This window comes from Anopheles stephensi, chromosome 3 (genome assembly GCF_013141755.1).
Source record: "Anopheles stephensi strain Indian chromosome 3, UCI_ANSTEP_V1.0, whole genome shotgun sequence".
NCBI classification, from domain to species: domain Eukaryota; kingdom Metazoa; phylum Arthropoda; class Insecta; order Diptera; family Culicidae; genus Anopheles; species Anopheles stephensi.
This window is the reverse complement of record NC_050203.1, coordinates 52,195,645-52,213,416: the sequence shown is the minus strand read 5'-3', so window position 1 is coordinate 52,213,416 and position 17,772 is coordinate 52,195,645.

Below are 17,772 nucleotides of genomic sequence, written 5' to 3'. Positions count from 1 at the left end.
ACAGATAGACATCTGATTCGCATTGAAACAAACAAACACGCAAAAGAAATGGGCGAACGAGGTTCATTTCGTTGCAGTTGCAGATGCCAAGAGGCCGTTGATTTGAGTGTTTTTTGTTGCAGTAAGGAGTTGTGGCATATTTTCTTAGCATATTTATGACTTTTAATTTTCTTCTGAATGTCTTGAAGGGATATGAAAAGAAAGCTTGCTACGTGGTAGTCGTGCTCTAATAATCATTGATAGTTATCTCTGCAGTCCTCGTAAGATTTGAATCAGATTTTCCTGATGATTTCTTTGGATTCAGTTTCAGCGTTCAATGTCACTTGAAGTCAAGGACAAGGCAGAGTGCCACTTAACAATTTTTTAGTGTTTTCTTCATTCGTCTACAGTTGTACATTTGCAATATTGTTAGTAAGAAATCTGAGAACTTTTAAACGATATTTTCTATTTAGAAGTTGTCTGTATGCATGTATTCCTTTGGTAAAAATCGTTAAAACGGCCAGATACTCAAATTTTAGATACTCAGTACACTCATACGGCTCTGAGACATAGATTTGACCCAAAATTAACGAAACCCTCTTTGCTGCGCTCGAGAGCAAGATGGTCAGAAGATTGTTTGAGCCAGTATGTGAGGAATGACAATGGAGGGCCGCTACAATGACGAATTATACGTGCTGTACAATGATCGTAGCATTTTGCAGCGAATGAAGTTTGCCAGCCTCGGGTGGGTTCATCTCTTAAATTACTTTTTGGCCGTCCACATGGACTAAGGAAGTGTGGTAGGCCCAAACGCAACAAGTTTTCATAAATTGCAGTTAAAAAATCTAACTGCTTTTAAATGATATTGTGCATGTAGAAGCTGACTGGCAGTATGCCATACTTGGCTAAAAACAGGGGGTTAGATTATCACATCAGACATCGATCCGTCGTTATATCGTTCTTGCAAAACGTTCCTGACCTGTAGCTTATACACTAGCAACATAATCTTTATTATCTGATCAGACACTGCAAACAGAATTATCAAATCTACTGCATGGTAAACAGGGCCTGGAAAATCGTGAGCTTTACTACTCAGACCTCTTATGCTTGAAGATGTTGTACTTTTCTCAGGGCAGATCAGTATCGGATTTAGCACCGGGGAGGCCTTAAGCAGAATGGAAATTGGAAGCCCTTGCCGTATCGGGAATGTTGGCCAGGCTTGTTCTTGTTGAGTTCATTGTCAGTTCATAAGCTCCTTTGGCGCAAGGCTTCCCCAGCAGTTGCTCACTTTGCGCATCGTTAAATATGCCACTGGGAATGATCGAGCCGCGAGTACTCCGTATAGTCGAAGAAATGGCTACAACAAAATTGAAGTTAACTCTTTTGAAAACACATGACGGTGTGTAATTTAAACACAAGGAGTACAATTAGCTCGAATAAAAAATTTTCAACTTCAATACACATGTCCGACCAATCCTTAAGTATTAAAGTTCTTAGTTCTGCTGCTGGGTTGCTCATGGTAATTTTGAGTCAAGTATGCAAAGTATCGAGCGATAATAGTATTCGTTCACTAGGTTTGTTATATGCAGGGTCTTCGGTGAACTAACCTCAGCTATGCCTCAATATGTAATGCAAAAGATTCTTCGGATTACCAAGAATAGTTTTTTTTCTGTTAATTTTGACATGGCTTGGGATTTTGGCCATGATTTATAAAGGCTCCTTCTGGCTCTCCGAGAAGTAATAAGTGACATCAGCTTCATCAGAAATTGACTGGAACCTTGAGGGCTAAACTGTTGCACTACGTATTTAAAATAACCAACTGTTACACTTCTTTTGTAAGAGCTGGTCTCGTGTTGAGAAAAGCACCGACCCATCCATCTACCTCTGTATTAGGCTGCCTGAATAAAACTACCCTGTTGTAATTAAGTTTTCCGTTCTAGTTGCTGACCTAGTTTCATTTATAAAACGCACATCAAGATATTCCCCACCGAGCATTTGGATGCACTTGACGCAACTAATTTAGCTCAACATGGCCACACTCTTGCTGCGGCGTACCGGGAAAGAAACCGTTTGCTTCTAAATCGTCGCTGAAAAGGTTGTCACCTTTCACACTGTTCTGCTCCGGTCCGCCTTTCTTTGGTCTTTCGAAATCGCCCATTCCACCGCCCTCTTCAAAGCGTGCTACGAAAAGTCATTAGTATCTCATTTGGCGTCACCTCGTACGCTTCGCGTTCCCTTGGATGATGCCACTCGCCAGATAATGCACATGTGCCCACAAAATTACGAGGGCCTTCTGGTTGGTGTTGGCGCTTCCTGTCCTGCACAAAACTCTTCGCCGCTCATTGGTTTATTAATATGCCATCGCAAAAGCTTCCAGCACTGGTTGATGCACCCGTGTGCAGGGCAGGTTTTTCAGCAGTAGCCTCTTTTTTGTGGCTGCTACCCCATCGAAACAACAGCCTGCGGCGAACCGTTTCTTATCCCCCCGGAACCGTGCTCTCCGAGCGTGCCGGTTTTGTTTAGTGCCTGATAGTGTCTGGAGTTTCTTTTGACCGAAAGATGAACATGATGCTTAAATTATTAAGATTTTTATCATGGCGCTCGGGTTCTCGGTGTGCCCGGGCACTCAAAAACTGTGCATTGTATGAGCAGGAATAGGTATGTGTGTGTGTGTGTGTGTGTGTGTGTGTGTGTGTGTGTGTGTGTGTGTGTGTGTGTGTGTGTGTGTGTGTGTGTGTGTGTGTGTGTGTGTGTGTGTGTCTGTCACCAAGGTAAGCTGATGGCCACGTTCGAAGGGAAGGCTTGAAGCTTAAAAGCTACCCATGCTTATGCACACACACACAAGCATAGGACCATGGCCACACATACAACACCTCAGCGAAATGGTAGCTGCATTTCATTACAGAACATAATCCATCTTTTGAATGGCATCCGGCGACCAGGCGGGTACGGGAAGGATCCGCCCGGATGGAGCTGCTCCTCACCAGGAGTACCTTCCCGTGCGCCCCGTCCGCTGCTTACTGCTCACTTTCATGGCCCGAATTGTCCTTCTTATCCTGGCTGTCAACATGCACGCCCAACCCCTTCACCCAGGCCCAGGTGACGAACTCCTCGGGAAGCGGGATTTTATGCGCCCGAGTGTGTCGTTAAGATGCTCGCCTCAATGACAGCACCGGCTGAAAGCGGAATGCGGATTTGTTAGCATAAATTTGAACCGACAAAAAAGCGCAGCTTTACAAAGAACGCAACAGCGAGCGAGATAGAAGAAGCCGGATGGTTTAAGAGTAAACCGAAAAAAGCAACAAAAAAAAACCTTCGTAAAAAGCATACCCGGTAAAAGATAGCGAGAAACGATGGGAGGAAGAAAATTCCTTTCCTTCAGCGCGGTACCCAAAAACGCATCGCGGCATTGAAGATGGTCGCGCACGGGGCACTGGCAGGCTAAAGAGCTTTTGTGCTGGAAATGGAAAGCCACGCGCGCGCAAAAGTGGTCCATGTTTGCATTGCATTTCTTTCCGGTATTATCCATCGGTGGCGAACTCTCGTGGGAGGTTCGGTACGTTCCTGTGTTGTTTTCCCGTGTGTATGTGTGTGTGTATGCGTGAGCGAACGTATTTCAATTGGGGGTGATGAAACCCGCTTTCGACACAAGCCAAAAGTTCTCATTCTCGCATCGTGGTACGAATGGATTCGGTAAAAGGACGCTCAACACCGGATGCACCAAGCCGTAATGATGATGCGGTTATTTGGCTAGAGTCGAAATGTGGGATGAAATCGTTTAGCGAAGCATGTCGTTTGATGTTGTTGTGTTTTTACCTTCTTCGTGCCTCACTTTCTGTATTTTATGTATGCACACACACACACACATACAAACACATCAATGTGTGTTTTTTGCCATTTCTATTGCATTTTTAATGTTTTGCCCTTTTTTGCAGGTCGAGGTCTGGTTGCCGTTACAAGACTGACACGAAAACCGGGAAGCGAATGAGTGGTGTGCGAATAGAGTTTAATTTAATTTATGTTTTGAAGTTTTAAAGAATCTTGAAACATAAAAATAATTATTTCATTTGAAAACGCCTAACAGTATGCAATTAATATACAAGGTGTTCAATACGTTCGAATATAAATGTTTGGCTTTAATATAGCAAGGCGATTGAACTCCGCCAGTCGGAATTTCATCCGTCGGCACCAGGATATTTTCTAATTCCAAGGTCCTGCAAATTCAGCCATCAAGGTGGAGCAATCTTACCGAAAATGAATCTGACTGGATCAAAAATTACGCCACTGACCTGAGTTTATCGATAAGGGGCGTCCTCTTCATCATGACGAATGACGAAGGTCAAATTGTCATTATCACTATCAATACTATTGTTGTCGGACTACTTAATTGAACGATCAGTAGACAATGCATATATTCAATAATATATTTAAAATAACTTAAAAACTTGATTTTTCTCTTATTAGATCCGACATAATGTACACAACAGTGACCTTGACATGGGTTTTACATAATCTCCTGAATTCAGATATATCACTCGTGTCGTCAATACTTCTGCCTTTGAAAAACGAATAGTTTTTTTTTCAAATACTAAGGCTTCATTAGAATATGTTTCAAGTCTTTCAAAAACTTTAAGGTGTATGGGGTGTATACAGTTTAATAGCTCGCGATGACTGGTGAGAAACTCCTTACAACAGCCGTACACTGACCAACATGATAGGCTGAGGGTGCCGTTCTCCCACTTAAACATGCTGCGGTTCAAGAGCGTGGCCAAGGGGACGGTTTTTGACGCCTCGTCCAGATCTCACTATTTTTGAGATGGTCTCACTATTTTTCATCGAAAAAAAACGTGCAAATCAACCAGTTTCGTAAGATCAACCAAAAGATCGAGGTTCTGAAGAAGGTTGTTGTCCCGATAACTGGGATTTTTACGGGAAGGATCATTACGTCATCCAACCTGATAGCAACCCGGCTCACATTCTGGTGACAATCGCCGAAGCGTTGTATCAGGAGAAATTTGCTGATTTTATCTATAATGCTGTGCGAACTCCTAGCTCCTAGGATCCTCCTTAATCCTCTGAAAATCTCTGACCAAACATACTATGGACCACTTAAGATGATCGGGTTTGGTAATAAACCAGGTGTAATAGAAACCCAGCTAATGTGTCATTTAGACGTTAGTTCATGGTACTATCATAAGAATTGACAAACATTTTATTTATATTTGTGTAATTTTTTAATCATTTTTTACCGATACTGGAAACTATAATGCAATTATGCCATTTATCAATCATCGAAATGTTTTTATTTTTTAATTTTTTTATTGGAACTTCCAGGACACATCGCAAAATATGCAGTTTAAGGAATAATTATTTTTTTACAACAAAATAAAGCCTTAATTTGTTACTATCCCTCAAAACTCTTTTCCCTAACAAAACGTGCCAAATGTGCATCTTAATATTAGCTCCAGCAGGATGAACAGCATCAAACCACAGAGTTTGTTGATTAAAAGTGTACCGTTGTCCAATAGCGTGCCCCAGGAAGTTTGGCTACATCTCGATTGGCTTACCCCGTCGTCTTTCCTGCACGGGTTGAGCAATCACTGCCCCATACAGTGTACACCGGACATTATCTGTCATCTACTTCCCGCTGCCAGTGGCTCGTTCCAGATCGATTTACGTTTTGACTATTAGTTGTGGTCCAATTTTCGTTTCATAAATTCAACCCCTTGCTGCAGCGTCTCCAGCGTGGCCAATGGTCGCTACCGGTATGGCTGTTGCACGATTGGTTTTTCCATGACCACCCCACCATTATCAAACCGCTCTGAAGAACCACGCAGCAGAAGAAGCCATTCCCATATGGTTTCCATTGTGGCCCGTGTGTGTGTGTGTGTTCCATGCTCGCTCATGGAACTCATTTCACCTCCACTCTATCATCGCAGTGGGGACGAAAATTAACACATAATTTTCGAGAAAACTACCGACAGTGGCCCCAACCGACCGAACCGAACCGAACCGTCTGTGCGATATTTACAGGCGAACCTTCGGGCTACATTTGCCAGCTGTGCCGTTTCCCATATTCCCGTGCGCAGTGGCGAAAGCCACAGGAATCGTTTCGAAATTCCAATAAAATTCCTCCCAAACATACACACACACAGATGCCATCCATTTCTCGGCTGCCAAGAGCCACCGCCAAACCATCCTTACGACGTTGTGGACAGCGTGACACACTCACGAAAAACGATGAGCACAAAAACACAAACACACACACACACACACACACACACACGCACACCGAGAGAAACAAAGCGATGCCTCTCACAGCGTCACACAGTGGTCGAGCAAAGGATCGTAGACAATTCAAATCAATTTCGAATCCAAAACGACTCATTTTCGGTGGGTCCCATCCTCCTGCTTGAGGGAAAGATGGAAGCGATCTTGGAGACGTACCGGAGACGCAAGCATTTTCAAGGATTTCATCCTCCACAACCATCACATCTCCGGTACGGTACTGTGCTCCTCTTGGCGTGAAATCGCTAGATGAGAAAATGGGAAATTCTCATTCATTGTCTCAAAAAGCGAAAGGACCGAAACAAATATCCTTCTATTTGTTATTTACCAAAATTGAGCTTCCACCGTTCCGTGTGGGGATGGGGAGAGAGGTTGGGTTGGGTTGAGTAGCCGCAATGTACCGAAGGAATCGAAGATTTCTTCTTCTCTTGAAACTGTTAAGGTGAAATGCTGTTGCGGGAAAAGTCACCACTAGACACAACAAACGAACCGCAGAATGTGGTCAAAGCTGGGATAAATCAAGCACGGCAATGGGTACTCTTCCAAAGTAGATTTATTTATATTTTTATCAATGCGTATCTTAGTAACATTTATTCAAATAGTTTCAGATCATAAAATAAATTTGTTAATTTTTTTCATGTAGGAATTGCTAAATTAATCCGTTTTCAAAGCAATAAATCGCTGAGTAAACCAGTTTGTTTTAATTTGTTGTTCTTTGTGTCTTAAATCACTAAAATTTGTTACACTTTTTCCTTGACGTTATTCAATGTTCGTTTATTTTATTGTTTGATGTTTGATTTTCTTGTTAAAAAACTATTTTGTTGGAACTTTTACTCATATTTTTTAATATTTCAAAATTATTCCAATGCTGATACCAATACAGTAATTTTTATTTAAACAATCAATAATTGCAGATTAAAATCTTGATTTTATACATACTCTTTTATACGATCAAGTATAATTTTTTTCTAAAACCTTTTTCATCATGAAAACTTTCAGTTTGAATGAAACAACCAAACTAAAAACAAACAATTGTGCGACAAAAAAGACTTTTAATATTTTACTAAGAAAGCTAGACTGATTTATGGCTGGAAAATGAACAAAGGGGGTGCACAAAGGGGGGGGTGGGGGTTTAAATTTAAACAACTTTTTGAAACAACTTCACATCTTTCAAAAAGTTGTTTAAATTTAAAGTTAAATGAAAAGTCTTACTTTATAGTGTAATATGTTTGGCCATAAAATCATCAGAATAACAAAAAGATACTCAGGATGCATTTTTCCATTGATTGAATAGTAGGAATGTTTTCCCAACATTTATTTTTTTATTTTTAAATGAGACGACTTGTAGTTTTATTATCAGAATCTCTGATGCTGATGTCACACAATAAACACAAGTCATTTCTTTCAAAAAATGGTTTCGATGGCCAGGAATATTGTGGTTGTTACATATAGTATGCAGTGCTGGGTCAAGATATTTAGAGGCTCCAAGCGGAATGGCAGTTGAGTGCTCTCTAATTGTGATATAAGAGGGAAACAACATGTTTTTTCTCGCCGCCGAAGACCTCCTAACCCACGAGGTTCGTAGGTTGATCCGCCTTTCCGATAGCATAGTATAGTATAGTATTTTCGGTCCAAAAATGTTGGAGTGACTATGACTGGAGGTTTGTTATTTCCGCTTTATTTATTATTTTTTATTTATTTAGAGAATGACGGCTCAACGCCGTATAGTCAACACCGCGTATGTTGAAGAATAAAAATTCCACAAAAAAAAAACAACAGTTAACAAGGCATTTCCTCTCTGTTATTAGCCTTATCCCGGGTATACTCGGCTATATTTCCGCTTTATCTAGAATTAAATATTTTGGGCAATACAAACAAACATATAATGACAGCACAAACATTTATTTGTTTGCGTATAGCGGTCTTACCGCCAGCTCCGCATGTGACTAAAAACAAAAAATTAAAAATTAAAAACCCGGTAAATTGACTGGGTCTGCTTCGAACATGGAGATGATCGACTAATTCCATTTGTCTCAACAAAACTAAGTCCTCTGGTAACGAAGCCGAATCTGCCGAGCTCGCTCGAATACAAACCAACCCAGCCGGGCTAATCCTGTCCTGAGTAAAGCAGTATCGGAGAACACTGTAACAGTCTAGCAATCAGGCCACTGCTCAGTCTACGGATCACTAGTTTTACAGTTCACCTCCAAAAAACACTTTAGACAAGGACAACAAAATTAATCACAACAAGAAAGGAAGGAGAAGGGAGAAAGATTCTAAGGATAATGGAGCTATGACATCTAAGGATGAGACCGTTGTCTCTAGCAAATCGTCAGATGAGCCTAATGTAGGCATGCTTTCTGGTTGCAAGTACTTATCTGAATTCTGTACATGGTCGATCAGCTTAAACTAAGCTTAACAAAACAAAAAGAAACGGATCCGTAAAAATTAGTGGCCTTAATCTGTTGTCCATCACTGTATGAGGATTGAATATGATCTTCAACAACAATATTTAATGTTTTTTTTTAACTTTGTTTGATGTACATAAATGTTTTTCCTGCCGTGTGAAGACCGGCGCCGTTATTGCCTCCATCAAAGGACTTCCCCAACCGCACTGGACCTCGGTGCTAGTAATTGTCTTTATTTATTTGTCTTTATTGTCTCGTTGATTTTTGCCAAAACAAAATCCTTTTATTTAAACTAATAAATCCGTCTAACTCTGCATTTACTTAAAAGTACATACCTTTTTCCGATCCATTTTCTCACACGGAATGCTTATTTAAACCTGTTATTAATATGCAGAAATCTATACACTTTATTGTTTTAACAGTTCTTCCCCGTTCACAGCCATGACAGCCGACCGTCAACCATGTTTCGCACTCGGCGGAACCGGAATTGCAGTCAAAGGGTTCCTTTCGTTGACCTTCTTACCCTTGCCTTCCATCGTCTTATGCCAAAATCTCACCATAATGGAGCTGTTTCAACTTGTGCCATCTTCAACCACGATACGTAGCTGTAGTTGTAGGAGTCTTTCAAGGAGGTCTCGTGCCTTCATCGAGTACTCATACCGGGCTTGAAAGCATGTGAGGACAAGCATCACCAGGGGCAGGAATGATTGTTTGGAAACTCTATTTCCCACTCACTCAGATTCAAATTTAGGGAACGTGTTGCAACCTCCAACCGTCCCACCGGGTCCTAAAAAGCAGCCTGATTGTTGTTGTTCGAACGTCTTACCCAACACCGATGAAGCGGAGTTTTTTTGTTTGTTTGTTTGCTATTTCCCTTCAGACAGAATAGAATGCAAAATCGTTGAAATTTATATTAATGTCAGTGAGCGCGCACTCGGTAGAAATGTGATTTATCTCGGATTGTGCTAGTGAAGTGGAATCGGAATAGAACGGATAAACTCATTCCAGCTCTCACCCTCCCTCTTTCACGATCCCTGCCGCACGAGGCGGGAGTGGAACCAACTTCAACCGGAAACACTCTGTTTTGGCGCATTTATCCATGTTCAAGCGCAAGCTTTGGGGTGTTTGGATTGGGAATGCAGGGAGAAGGTAAAATCACAGCTCTGCACCACTAAACAATCGGGACCACAGGTCCCCCATTTCGGTTGCGGGAAAAGAGTTGCAAGGATGTTCCAGCTCGGCCCGGAAGTCGCTTCGAAATTGTTCCACCGACGACGACGAACAGCGGAACAGCTCATCCGGAGCTGGGGCAAGTGGGAAAAATATTTCGAGGCCATCAATTACTTCCGATTTCGATCTCTTCCCATTCCTGCCACTGCTCTGCTGCGAACAGTGTTCGGTTGCGTCGCTTCTGCTGACGAGTGCAGTAAATAAACGTGAACGGAATCGCTAGGTTGAAGGAATCATTCGCCAAACAAGCGCACGAAATACGAATTGAAATGTCCCCTTTCTGAAACAATGAAGCCGATTGTCTTTAGCGTAAGCGTTGGTAAGGGTTTCGATCGTCAGCCGTATCCATCCACGAGATGATTTCTTGAAATGTGAATAAATTGCATTAAATCGTTGGCAGTTTGTGTATGTATGGCCGGCTGACGAAAGCAATCGGTTCTGGTGTCAAGACGGAAGGCTAATTTATTGAACTGTCTCAAGATTCTGTGTGGAGCCCATCTCATCCTAGCGTAGCAACACTTTTCATCACCAGTCAACGATTGCTTGCTAGATTTATCGAATATGAAGCATCTTCCAAACTTTGGGCGAAAAATAGTAATTAATTCGTTCGCACACCGTATTTCAAAGTTCCCCACGTCTAGTATCAGGACTGTTCTAGTGTAGGGTAAGTTGCTGAGGTGATTCAATGCCAGCACAACAACAATGGGGACGATAAATCGGCGTGCATTATCAATTTTCACAGTACATTTATCAGGGAGGAAGACGGTTTGTATGCTTTGCTTTTTTTGCACGATCTCGATCGATGGAAAGTTTTGGAGGAAAGTGAATAAATTCGTGAAGCGGTGTGAACGATTTTTAATTAACAGTACAGAGGGTTTATAAATAGGGTTATAAAATTATGGTTTAACCTTTTAAATAACGTTTTTTAAATGATACAATTTCAGATTTTTATAGGAAAATATCATTAAGTACATAAAATCTAAGAATTGCCCCATAAATTTCAAAGGGTGCGGAATTTATGGGGCAATTCTTAGATTTTATGTACTTAATGATATTTTCTTATAAAAATCTGAAAGTGTATCATTTAAAAAACGTTATTTAAAAGGTTAAACCATAATTTTAAGGCACAAAAGTTAAAACATTTTAAAGCTATCAAGCTGGTTTCGTGTTAAGTTAATACACAGTGCAAGGTGGCTCAGTGGTAGGAAGAATAGGGCGCATGTCCTCATGCGGCTCGATTGGGGATCAGATCCCGTCCGAAACATTCCCCCGTAGTGTGATCAGAGTATCCAACTATGCAGTATCAATAAGGCTAGTACAACAGAAATGACAGGTATGACCTGATAGGTCGTTAAGTCAAGAAAGAAGAAGACTTCTATTTAAGGAGGTTTTGTCATACACTCCATCATGGTAATAAGAATATAATTAATTAAATTGCTAATTACACAAAGGAATCCGCAAAGGTTGTCTTAACACAATTGTTTTATCTGTTTATATATTTTGCTGTTAACATACGCATGATTATCATGCTCAAACTTCGACCATTGCAGCTAGTATTTTCAGTCTCACTAATCTTTCGTTTATGGTAAGTACAGTCCAATCACATTGACCTCTGCGAATCACTTTACGCCAATTGCCATTCAACTTCACTTACTCGCTCGTGCTTCTCATTATCGAAAGCACCATCACCATTAATCCCACGTGCCTGGCCGTGTCAAGGTTCCATCGCACACACCAAAGGAAGCAACCGCAATGCTAATTAAAACCCATCGTCCCTTGAAAATTGATTTTAGTCCAAAAGAAAAAAGGCACGAAGAAGATCACACTGCTCCAACCGTAACGCTTCGTTTTGCTGGCACAAAGTAAGCGATCCCATCTCAGCAGCACACGCTGTCTGCTGCATCAACATGCTGCCAAGTGTTGCGTTCCGAAGGGGTGTGCAATCTTCCCAGTTCCCATCGCATCTCGCAAGACGGGCAAGATTCCGAGCGTGTGGCAAAGTATCCGTGGAGAGATTTTATTTTCACTCATTGGGCACCATAATTGAATAAATGTAGCAGAAAACTGAAACTCCAAATGAAGTGATGCAAACGTGGCGCACCGCTGTACCGCGATGCGATCTACTCTGTCAAGATATGCAGATGCAGAAAGTTCGGAGTGCCCGGGTGTGCTGCATAGCCAAGAAAAACGGTCACTGCACCTCGAGTGGTCTGTGTTTGGCTGCCAGCACCGCTCGACGCAGAGACGGACTCTGTTGCGAATGTGAACTCGCGTTACGGCAAGATGCTGTTTGCCCGCCAGTCTAAATAACTTGAAGTGTTTATCTTGCAGCGAAAGTTCCACTCCGAAACGCATTGTTCTATGTGTATAAATCTTGGCCAAGTGTTTCCAATGAAAAGTCAAACAATTCACAAACGTATTGAATATTGAGAGTTTTGCTCCGCGTTCCTCCCGACTGTCATCCTCCGATCGAATGCTTATGGTAAAGCGATGAACTTCAGCACCCATACTTGGAACTGTCTGGGTGTGTGTGGTGTGTGAAGCCAGTTGTTCAGGTTAGTAAATTTAACTTCCAGTCCATGAAATGCTCGACCGCTCGAAAAGCGCTTACAGTCGCAGAACGAAGACCACGGACCACGGTGGTGATACCAATAAAACCTGCACCCTAACGATGCCATCACAATGGACACCACCATCGCACAGAAGGCGCCTTCATGTCCAACCACCCGGCAGCACCCATATGCAGTTGAGCTTTTTAACATTTTATGGCGACAAAATCAAGTTTTAAATTTGCTCCCAGTCCAGCCCTTTCCTACCGATTTCAGTTCTTTTCTTTTTCGGACGATCCAAAGAATGCAGAATGCCACCCAGAATTGGTCGGTGCGAACGGTGTAAGGGCCGAGGCATTTGTGCTGCTAAACGGACCATTCCGGTATAGGGCGATGCGATCTTAACTGGGGCAGAAAATGGTGTACTCCATTTGAATGAATCCGTTATGGTCGAAGAAGAAAAAAAATAGCAAGCAGGGAAAAGCTTCTTGGAGTGGAGCTTTTCTTTATGTTAATTCAATTATTTGCGGTTAAACAAGCGGCACGATATTTGTTCGCATCAAACGCTGTGGTAGTTATCCAATTAGGGAGTGTGAACTTATTGCACGAGCACTTGAGTCGGTTGCGCTAAAGATGTGGCCGTTAAGCGTAAGTGAGTACGCAATGCAGTGGAAGTCTTCGTGAATCATATGGAAAATTATGCAGAATTATGAGACACAAATCTGTCCGGTGGCCGAGGCGATAACGGACCGGTAACGGCAGGATCGAGGTTGAAATCTCATCCAGACCGACTCCCCGTACGCTGGGCTTACTACTTAAGAAAGCCAGAAATGGCAGGCTACGGACCTTTTGAGGTAGTTAGTGCCAAAGAAGCAACCTACTCGGGTGTTCGTCAGGCAGAATCCTTCGGCCATTGCTGTTTGTGCCATACATAAATGATCTGTCCATAGTGCTTCCAGACAACAATCTACCTGTTATATGTGGATGATGCTAAAATATTTAGACAAATACGTCAACCTGAAGGCCAAGCTCGACTACAGGCCGCATTAATTGTTTTTAGCGTAATGCAGTAAATCTCAGCGTCGAAAAATGTACATCGATCACTTTCATCAGATAACGAGTTTCAACAGTCTTCAATTACACGCTAAACGAAGAGCACCTCGAAAGATAATATTGCGTTAAGATACAGGGCAATTGCAATCAGGGCTCTTCTTAACCAATACTGGTGGTCCGACACCACGTCGTCTCAAGATGTAGCCGCCTGCTCAGTCTGGTTATGAACATGACGCGTGAACTTCGTGATCCGATGTCAATAAAGCCGTTGTCCTACTGTCATATCCGGTCGGTGATAGAGTACGCCAACATATTAAGATGGCCTCTTGGTCCACTGTAATCCTTGTAACGCAAGAGCTCGCGTTAAGCACAGCTTTCCTGTGATGATCGTCTTGAATACACGTCTAGGTTACTGAAGCTTGGCCTGCCTCTTCTTAGCGAGCGTCTAGAGTAAGCATGGCATGTTTTATCACTATTCTCCTCAACGGTAGCATCGACTGTCTAGCGTTTCTCTGTTCTATCTACAGGTACGTGATGGTCAGATCGTTTCGCTCACGAGCAATGCTGGGAATCAACGAATCTCGATCGAACCTCTGGCTCCTAAGGTTCACTTTTATGCATGTGTCGCGTATTAAATCTCTGCTGCTGCTGTCTGTATGTCTGCTGCTTCGAGCCTGGTAAACAAGTTAGATTTGTTTATTGCTATGATCTCATAGAATGTGCGTTAAGTCACGTGCATAAATAAAGATAAAGACTGTGCTATTAAATAAAAATCTTTTCCTTTTACTGTAACAATCAAACAGGTTATTCAAAACGATAAGAAACACTACCAGCATTATTGTTAAGTGGTCATTTTAATAAAGTTTGAATTTAAACTTCTTCTTACTTCTTACTGAAGAAACCTAGACAATGAATAGCTTTAATAAGCATGATTTGTGAAGTGATTGCGTCAAAATCATAAATTTCATTGTTTTCTATTATAACGCAGAGTCCCTCAAGAGCAAAGAATTTGTTAAAATTTACCCAACGCTCAAGTCGAAATTCAATCACTTATATTGGCCCCATTGAGGCGGAAACGTGCGCCATAACGCCCGCAAAACAAACGACTTCAATCCTTTAACGTATTAAATCTGGATTTCCCTTCACGCAGAAGCTTGAACACACGAGTGGTAACATTCCTGTTTTGCCTTGTACCCATTAAACTCACTTTATCGTGTAGGAGAAATGAATTTCATCCCTGCCAGTTCCTTCTCGGAAGCCTGAAAAATAGCTCCAAAATAGCACGCTCATTCGCCGACGCTCGACAGCGAATACGACAAAAAACCTGCTAAACGACAGCTGGTTACCATGCAACAACCAGCCATCCTCGTGCTTCAAAGTGGTCACACGAACCGCAACTGAGCAACGAGTTCGTAGCGCGCACGGTGAAAATGCTTGTGTCATGTTTTACAAGAACGCCGTTCTATTATTCCACCTCTTAGTCCGAGGCGCGAGTGTGGCGCCACGTGGCAGAAAAAAAGCATATGGATAGTGCATAGCGGAACTACACTCACCCACCCTGTGGCCTGGACAGGAAGTGGACGCTAGGGCTAAATCAAGCGTAGGGTTTTCTAAGTCGTGAAAATATGAACCTCCGGAGCTCAAAATATGTTCATCCGCGTGGAAGTGTATATTCGCTCATAAAGAAGCGAATTTTGTCAGGGTTTCGTTGTTTTCTTCGTTATGAAATCGATAAGAACAAAGGGAGGTTATGTTTTGGGCAGGTTCAGTTTTATTTAGTGGACACTTTAAAAGACTGACATAGAACAGGTATTGTGTAAGTAGCGTAGTTAATAATGTAATGTTTAAGAAAGATTTAGATAAATCGGTTGCACTGATCAAAATAGCGATAAGGTTTTAGTGATAAGGAAAATAGGAATCCAAATTATTTTTGACAAGCCCTTTCAAACAGGTTATCGAAACAGGGGCAGGTCACCAATCCTGTGCTAATAAACTAAGTCCAATACTCCTTTAACCACGGCTCTATCCGACCCTCGAAAGGTTCAACTCTATCTAATCCTGCCAGCGAGCTCATTGTGGTCTTCTACACCTCGTGAAACTCCGAACTAGTAGCAGACAAGCACCTTCTTAGTTACCGAAGATAGTCTTTAGCGTCTACCACTAGAAAATGCGGATTTGAATGGTGTCCTCCAGGACTCTTATCGAAATAGAATCACCAGAGATATCAGTGTCTTATAATTCGTATATTCCGTGTGATTCTGGAGTCTTCAGCAACGCAAAAGTTGATGGAAAACATTCTTCTGAACAATGATGTTGTTCGTCGCATTGATCTCTAATCCAATCTTATGGTCTCGTGTAAGCCTCACAAACCTTAACAGATGTACGTTGCATGTCGTCAATATCATCCGCGATGTCCAACGTAACAACTTTCCGAGCTATGTTGAACAGCAAAAACATGTACCAACCTAACATTCCAGAATATCTATAGAATCTCCCACAGAGTGCGGATTTCTTCTTTTTCCTTGGCACTACAACCTCAAGAGGTCTCGGGCTACCATTTCTGCTTTAAATGAAGCTTTTAGCTTCTAATGAAATCTGATACAAGGAACCTTATTCTGTCGAAGAGTATTAGGGACTTGATCTTATAAACGGTATTCAGAACTCTGATGGTTTAGAAGTTCACATGAAACTAGTTTTGACAAAAGCTATAATGCCCATGCCAAGAAAACACAATTCTGATTATGATTACACAAGAGAACGTTTACTTTGAATATAGCTACAAACTTTCATTTCCTAGTAATGCTCAGCTATAGGAAAAGATTTAGTGCGATTGGCAGACCGTTCCGGCCAACGATTTCTGGGAACCTTCCAGGAGATAATGAATTAAGTTCTGAAGCGGTGCAGTGAATGACGATATAACATACACCTCAGGCGTCGTGACGAGAAGGAACCTGGTAGAAAGCGGAAGAGTCAGATGTATTACAAGCACTGAAATCTTTTTCCAAACTTTGCCCCGGAAAAGTATAATAACAGGGAGGAAATGCCTTGTTATGTTTTGTGAACTTGTAATCGTCAACATATGCGGTGTGAACAATATGGTCTCAAGTCGTTATACTAAAAATATAAATAAAATTGTAACTCTTCAACACTTACACTTTTAAGTATATGTAGCGTACATAGAACCCGGCGTTAGGCCACCGGGCACAAATTTACTTTCGAGTTGCTTCCTTCCACTAGGTGTAATCCGCTCCGATGGCAAGAACTGGTCAGTGACATTGATGTTCGTATGATCGGCCATTTAACCTCATTTAGATGAAGCCGAGCGCAAATAAACGCTTTACACTTTTCAATGGTTTTGATGATGAGATGAAGATGAAGATGAAGATGAATATGAGTTGACAGCAGGCCTTTTTACAATTTATCCTCAGAAGAGCTGATATTTTGTGTAAAAAAGGAAAGTCTTGTAACAGTAGCATCGGCTGCAATTTGATACAACATACATGTTTTTCATTCTTTAGGTTTTCAAATGCAACCAGAGACCAAAAAAACATCTTCATTTGACGTAGCCAATAAAACCGTCTCGCACGGTTCACATACAGTAGAAGCTTTACGAAAGCAGCCAAACGAAGCAGGACACAATGACAAAATGCTAGCAAATCGATCCCACTACGCTAGGCCACTATCTAAAACGCAGCGCCGGAACTGCAGCATCGTATAGATGTGATAAGCGAACGAGCGGGTAGCGAGTGGCTAGCGAGGTTCGCTAGAGAGCGAGAGAAAATGTCAAATAAAATTTTATTGAATCATCCTTCAACCGATCGAAACAGAAGAGCGGCAAGGACAAGCTCCAGGCCTGCCAAAGCACGAAAAACAGTAGAATATATTCAACAAAATGAAACGAACTGGGTTGATGAAGGTGGAAACAAAAAGCCAAAGCTGGTGTACTTTGGACCGGGAATTGAAATCCTTTTTGCCGCTCGAACAAACGGATCGTAATCGGTCTTTTAAAAAACGATTGACAGACGGAGTGGCCTAACCGCAAACCTTCCGGTTCCGGTTGGGGTTTCTACACTTCAGCGGTAGTAAATCTACTTCTTTCACTTTGTTCACGGCAATCCCTTTTTTATTTTGAGATAAGTTCTTATTGTTTTTATGCCGCGATACTTTGCTTGAAGCTAGTAAAAACCGTTGTGATTAGGTTGTTGCGTTTAAAATCAATGTCGAGTTCGTTTTAATCAATGCAAACAATTTGATTCGACCTATGC